Here is a 6,827-nt window from a genome sequence, read left to right on the forward strand (position 1 = left end):
TGATCAGAATTTTCCAGATTGGGTTGGACATGTTGTTAGGGGCCGTTTTATTTAGCTTCCGCTGGTTGCGGCCCTTCGTTTCGTTGAGGATTATTGAGCCGATTTTGGCTAGACGGTCGGCGTGCTCATTTCCATAGAATCCCTGATGTCCTGGGATGTATTGGAAGATGACGTATATCTCGTCCATGCTCTGATCTAGCACCTTGAGTAGCTCTTGGTTTACCACAGGTATGTTTTTTGCATTTCGCCATCCGTTCTCTTTCCATTTTTCGATGTATTGGAGTGCACAGTCGGTGAGATATTGGGAATCGGTTATTGTTCTCAATTTCTGGATGTTTTTTTCTTTGCAGATTTTAATGGCCTCGATTGCGGCAAGGGTTTCAGCCACAATGTTGGTGGATCTGGCTTCCTTCAGTGTCTTAGAGGTCTTCCAGGGATGATTGTCCCCAAACCAGATGCCTATTCCAGCAATGGCATTAGCGCAGCCATTGTAACTGCATGATCCGTCCACATAGACGTTCACTCGTCCGCCTTCGGTGACTTCTAGGTCCATGTGGGGGAAGGCATCAACTTTTTGGTTCATTTGTTACCTAACAACAGAAGAGAAAATTTTTTTTTGTCTAATTTCTATGAGTCCTCAGTGTTAGTAATTAAATTTTTTTTGGTTAGGAATGAGCTGGAAAGATGTCCTGGTTAATTAGGGCATTGTTTCCGCTTATTTGGGTGTTTCATGAACCTTGTGCCCTCGAACGTCTCCAGTATTATGTCGCCTCTGATCATCAGGTCTACGATTTCGAATGGTCCTATTGGTCGTCGAATTTTCCAGTCCGCGGTTCTTTTAGGACATACGCGAATTCTCCGGGTTTAAAATCTACCAGTTTAGCGTCGCGGTCGTAGTATTCTTTTGATTTCTCTTTGGCTTTAATTAAATTTTTCGTCGCCATCAGTTGTATGTTATCCAAATGGGTTACCTGGTCGATTGGGTAATCCTCATATGTGTCGATTTCATGGATTTCGTGTATGGCGGATGCGGCGCGCTCTCTTTTACCGTATAGAAGTTCGTACGGGGTGAAATTTGTCGCGCTATGAACCGTGATGTTGTATGAGAACTTTGCGAAAGGGAGAAGGTTATCCCAACTAGTATTTTCTTTGCACACTGTTTTTAAATACTCAATTAGAACATGATGGCTTCGTTCTAGGGCTCCGTTACTCTGCGGCTGGTATCCTGAGGTCGTAATGTGGTTGACTCTCAGAATTCTTGCCATGTGAGCAATGAGCTTGCTAGTGAAGTTTGTTCCTGTCTGTAAGGATGGTCTTGGGGCAGCCATAGATGGTTACGTAAAAGCTTAGGAAGGCGAGGGCAACTTCTATGGCCGTGGCGTTTGGCAGAGGGACATCGGTGCAGTGCTTGGAAAAGTTATCCTGAATGGTGAGGATATACCATGTTCGTCTGGTTCGTTACCACTTTCATTTTCCTTTTCTTGGTCCTCAATTTTGTTTTCGTTGTCTTCTTCAGGTTCTGGCTCTTCGTCCTCTTCAGGATTTTCTTAATTTAATACCTCTTTGGTCGGGAGTTGATCTATCCATTCAGGGTCATGTTCCCATGTATAGCGCGAACTTCTTCTGAGGTCTTCTTTTTCTTCAGGAGTGTATTCGGGTGGAAATTCTTTCAGGAATTTGTCGAACTTAAATATACTTTCATTGACACACCTTTTTATTTCATCCGGGATATGTTTGACTGGTTCCTCTTCGAACATTGCATCGATAACTTCCTTGTCAGTAAGGACGGTCTCTTCGGCATTCACTCGAGGCGATTGATGTGTCTCAAGCTGTGAAAAGGATGTAGTAGGATGCTCTTCCGGATCCTGTTTAGTTGGATTTTCTTTGGGTAGCAGTTGTATTACTACCGTGGGATCGACGTTGGTGATTCTGGGAGGATTGATGGAGACATTTACCCTCGGTGACGTGGTCAATTGCGCTGGAGCGGCGTCCCTTGAGGGTGGCGGTGAGAATACTTCGTCGATCAATATATCTTCGGTTACGATTCCTTCTTCCATTCTTCCAGGCTCTTCCGTTTCTGATTGTTCGCTTATTTCAGGTATTTCGGCGATCATGGATTTGGTATTCCGAGAGCTTCCCGGTTGGGATTTCTTAGGCGCAGGTGTAGTCGCTTCTCTTGGAACTTTGCCCCTGGTGGATGATTTGGTCATTGCGTATGGACTGGTGACCTTGTACGAGACTGGTTTAGCTGCGGCATTAATTCTCGCACTGGTTCTGGTAGCCTCAGGTTTACTGGTTTTGGATTCAGGGGCGCTCTGAACTCTGGGCCTGGCTGAAGAGATGGGAAGGATTGTTACTGCTTCATTTTCCTTGTTGTCGTCCGAGTCATCATGTCTGTGCTGTCGAGACCTAGGGGATTGTTCGAGAATGCATCGGTATATTATTCTCGTCTCAACTTTCTGCAGTGGACGGTGAATACATACTCATGATGTCGCGAACGCCACTTGAGTTGACGTACGGTTGGAGTTATTGTATCCTTTAACCAAGCTACTGCTGGGCTAGTAGCGTAAAAGACAAAAGGTCTCCCGTAGACGTAAGGTCTGAAGTGTTTGATTGCATAGAAAACTGCTAGACAATCGCGCTCTTTGGGGCTGTATCTTTTCGCAGCATCGAGAAGTGTTCTAGAGGCATAGGCTATAGGCACTTCCTCATCGGAATCGTTCTTTTGACTTAGGACTGCCCCTAGGCCAAACTCTGTCGCATGTACCGCTATCCGGGTAGATATCTAGATGTAGACATATCCGAGTAACATAGGAGTGATTCGTTGGAAATGGAATTTTTGAGGATTTGGAAAGCTTCCTCTTTGGTTTTGTCCGAAGCGAATTTCGTGGTCTTTTTAAGAAGTTCGGTTAGGGGTTGAGCTTTCTGTGCTTAGTCTTCGATAAACCTTCTATAGTAGTTGGCGAACCCTAGAAAACTGCGTATTCCCTTAACGTTTTTCGGGGGGATCATATCTTTCAGTGCCGAAATTTTACGAAGGTCGGGTCGGACACCATCACAGGTGATTAAGTGGCCCAGATAACCTACTTCTTTGCATAAAAATTTGCATTTATCGGGTTGAAGGGTAACGCCTTGAGCGCGGAGTCGTTTAAATAGTCTTTTTATGCGTTGATAATGCTCTTGGAGCCCTCTGGCAAAAACTACGATGTCTTCAAGGTACGTATACGTATAATTCGGTGCCTGTCAGACCGCTTAGGATTTTGTTCATCATCCTCTGGAAAATCGCCGGTGCGTTCTTAAGACCGAATGGCATTTTTCGGTACTCCCAATGCCCTTCGGGACTGGTAAAAGCGGTTTTTGCTTTGTCTTCCGGGTCCATTTTTATCTGATGAAAACTGTTTGCTAAATCAAACGCGCTAAAATACTTGGCATTACCAAGTTTGTCAAGAATTTCCGAAATGTCGGGCAGTGGGTATGAGTCTCCGATGGTCTTTTTATTTAGGTCACGGAAATCGATGACTAATCACCAGCGTTTGTTTCCTTTGGAGTCAGCTTTCTTCGGGACTATCCACAGCGTTGAATTATAAGGCGATTCCGTGGGACCGCTTATACCTTGCTCGAGCATTTTCTTCATTTGCTTATTTATTTCATCCCGATGTTCCATAGGGTACCTATATTGTTTCCTATGGATAGGCTTATCATCTGTGGTATTAATTTTGCAGGCAAAATCTTTCGCGCAGCCTAGTGGGTCACCAGGGAGAAAGAAAATATCGTAAAATTCTGTGATGATTTCTTCTACTTGTTGAGCTTCCGGTTTGCTCAACCCATGGGTGTGAACTAGTTCTTTCAACTTCGCTATTCGTTCGGAGGTACTTAACTTCGTTTTAGAATCTCCGCTTTCGGAAGATGAATCCGCTTCGTCGGAGCTAGATTCCTCTCTTAATTCGGTGTCAAGTCGGAACTCATAAGGTATTAGTTCTTGAGGGGGTATCTGGACATTCGCTGGTTCTGTGGTGGCGTTAATAACCATAACAACGGCTATCTCATTTTCCTGAACTTGTACGACCGCTTCACCGGCGAAGAGTCCATCGTCGAGTTCTATCTGGGGGAGGAATCCTGCCTCTATTACCGGATTCGAGATTCTAATGGGAAATGCCATACGAGATCGCGGGGGAACGGTTATTGGAGAGTTTGGTTTGATTTCCAAATACCAATTTATCGGATGAGTTGGATTCCTGGCTATGAGAAGGGTTTGATAACCGTATAGTATTTTGGCTTTTTCCTGAATTAAGAACTCGTTTCCGAGGATAGCTACGCTGTCAGTCAGTAGAGTAGAGTCTACTACGTGAAAGGTTGACCTTGTTCCTAAAATATTGAGTTTCGTAGTTCCTATTGTCGATAAGCTGTCCATCGTGAGTTCGCGTAGTTCTATTGCTTCTGAAGCTTCCCGGCTGGGCGAATCGGAATTTTTTCGCTCTAAATTTTAATTCTATTTGAATTTGTTTAATGCCTAAAGGTGGTGAGGCGGCGTGCTGAGTTGAATTTGGCGTGAGAATTTCCATGGTTCCCGGTAGCTTAGTCGGTTAGAGTGCCCGGCGCGTAACTGGGAGACCCGGGTTCGAATCCCGGCTGGGCGAATCGGAATTTTTTCTCTCTAAATTTTAATTCTATTTGAATTTTTTTTTTTTTATATCAAGGATCTTTGTTTTCTGTAGATGAGCTGGGGGCATTGGGAGTGTGGACGCTTTTTCGTTTGGCCCGTCGCAACGTCGGAACGGCGAGCTGTTTCCCGGTTTAAATATTGGCTCGAGGACCTGGTTTTGGACTGATCACGAGATGAGGGAGCTGACTTTTCCTCTCGATTTTTACGGCTCGTATGTTTAGACTTTTCATGAGACTTGGAGGAGCTCGAATACTTACTTCTGCACTTTTTATGGGTATCTTCTTCTGATTCGGATGAGGATGAACTACTCCTGGTTTCCGAACTCGACGGGGATCTGCGTGATTTTCTGCTCGAGCGATGTTTCGATTTGGAATGTGTTGACCTGTGTCTGGACTTTGATCGATCGCGATGGCGGGATTCTGAGTTAGTTTTCTGGATTTTAATCACTTCCGCGAGCATTAATTTTAATTCATTTATTGATTGATCTGTCACAGACGGTTTCTCGGCAGGTTTAGGCGGAGGAGGAATGGCTTTATCAATGGCTAGCACTGTCTCTTCGCGAGTCTCGGTGGTACTTCCTGATGTTCCGGCCGGTGGGCCCCCGTAATTTGTACTTTGCGAGCGGCCCCGGGATCTGTTCCGATAATAACCTTCGCCTGTATACATCTGATTTTGGACAAAACGGGCAAACCTTAGGTCGGAATCTCTGTCGTGAGGATAGGGATTATTGGGACGTTCTGAGGTCTTATATTTGTCGCCAAAACATCGGTATTTAGTTTCGAAGGAGCATTCGTCATCTAAGACTTTTTAGCTATGTCGTCTAGTGGCGAAACTCCGGCAGCTTTCAGCGCAACGTCGTAAGATCGAGATGCTATGTAAAGAAAACGCCCGACAGCTACTTGGTTTAAACTTTTTTTGAATGCTTCGGCCGTCCCGTCACCGTGTTCGGCTACTGCTGCTTGTAATGCAGTTCTGTGATTTCGTTTTAATCCATTTAGGAAATTAACCAAATCTTCGTCAGAGTACCAGGGGGTATTTTTTAAGTCTTCTCCAGTGGAAGTTTCGCTACATCTTTTAGCGTAACGAGTTCTCAAATGATCTAATAATTCGTCAATGTTTTTGAAAGGTACTAAAGTGATTAGTTCGCGAGCTAATCCTACTAATTTTAAGAAAATGTATGGGAGATATTGGCTAAGTTTATTGTCCGGAATCATGTGGCCGACGTGCAAAACTGACTTTTCGAAATCTTCAAATTCAACTTGATCTCCTTTATGGCCACTAAAGAAAGGAATCCAATTTAATATTCTAGAGGCTCGTTCCCATTCTTGCTCGTCAATTTCTTTACACATCGATTCGTTATTTAAAGCGTCAGGATTTTTTTTGGGCCTCAACAAATACGCAATAAACTTTAACCCAAAATTCTTGATTATCCAAACACGGCCAACTCATTACATTCGTTCTCGCAATCGGACAAGTCTGAAACCCCAAAAACCATAACGCTAAAACTGGACTTCGGGAACAATCAGCAGCTCATCCAATCCTTACTTCGTGTATTCAGAGCGCCAGCCAATTTTTAGCAACGCGGAATCGACAAACCGCAAACGGAACCGTATTTTCTTAAAACTAAATACTGTTTGTCCCCAAAAATCCAATAACGACAAGAAACATATCACAAACCATATGCAGAGATGTGGATTACGAGGGTACGGGATTTACTCGGCTGCTCAGTGTGCGGGTCGTGGAGAGAGGGGTGGATTCGTGGACGAGAACATCAATTAACAAAACCAATCATCGATCGAGAAACCAATAAACCAATGTCTTAAATTCTAAACGGGATAGGTAGGGTCGATATTGAATAATAAACATAATTGTACTGACGTGTTTCGCTATTGCCGATATTAATACAAAATCGTAAATTCGTACAAATACAAAATTCCATCAATTTGACTCAAAATAATTTTAAATACTCCGAAATGATACATTAAACTCCCAAAAGACTCGAAACATGCGAATAATAATTTTGAGTGTGAAAAAGAAAGCGATCCCAATCCAAATCTGACAGAGAGAAGCAAAGGTATTGTCCACGAGGGGAACACGAATCCGAGAGAGACAGACTATAGGAAGGTAGCGTACGTGCGAGAGAGAACGGATAAGGTAGCTACGC

General features: G+C 43.9%; 1 non-coding gene across 1 annotated transcript; it reads left to right on the forward strand.

Moving 5' to 3' along the window:
• Positions 1–4,564: 4,564 nt before the first annotated feature.
• Trnat-cgu lies at positions 4,565–4,637 on the forward strand. The gene has a single exon. It is a non-coding gene; the product is annotated as a tRNA-Thr (tRNA).
• Positions 4,638–6,827: the final 2,190 nt, after the last annotated feature.

The sequence above is a fragment of the Diachasma alloeum genome, unplaced genomic scaffold (assembly GCF_001412515.2).
Source record: "Diachasma alloeum isolate Michigan unplaced genomic scaffold, Dall2.0 Dall_scaffold_00690, whole genome shotgun sequence".
NCBI lineage: Eukaryota > Metazoa > Arthropoda > Insecta > Hymenoptera > Braconidae > Diachasma > Diachasma alloeum.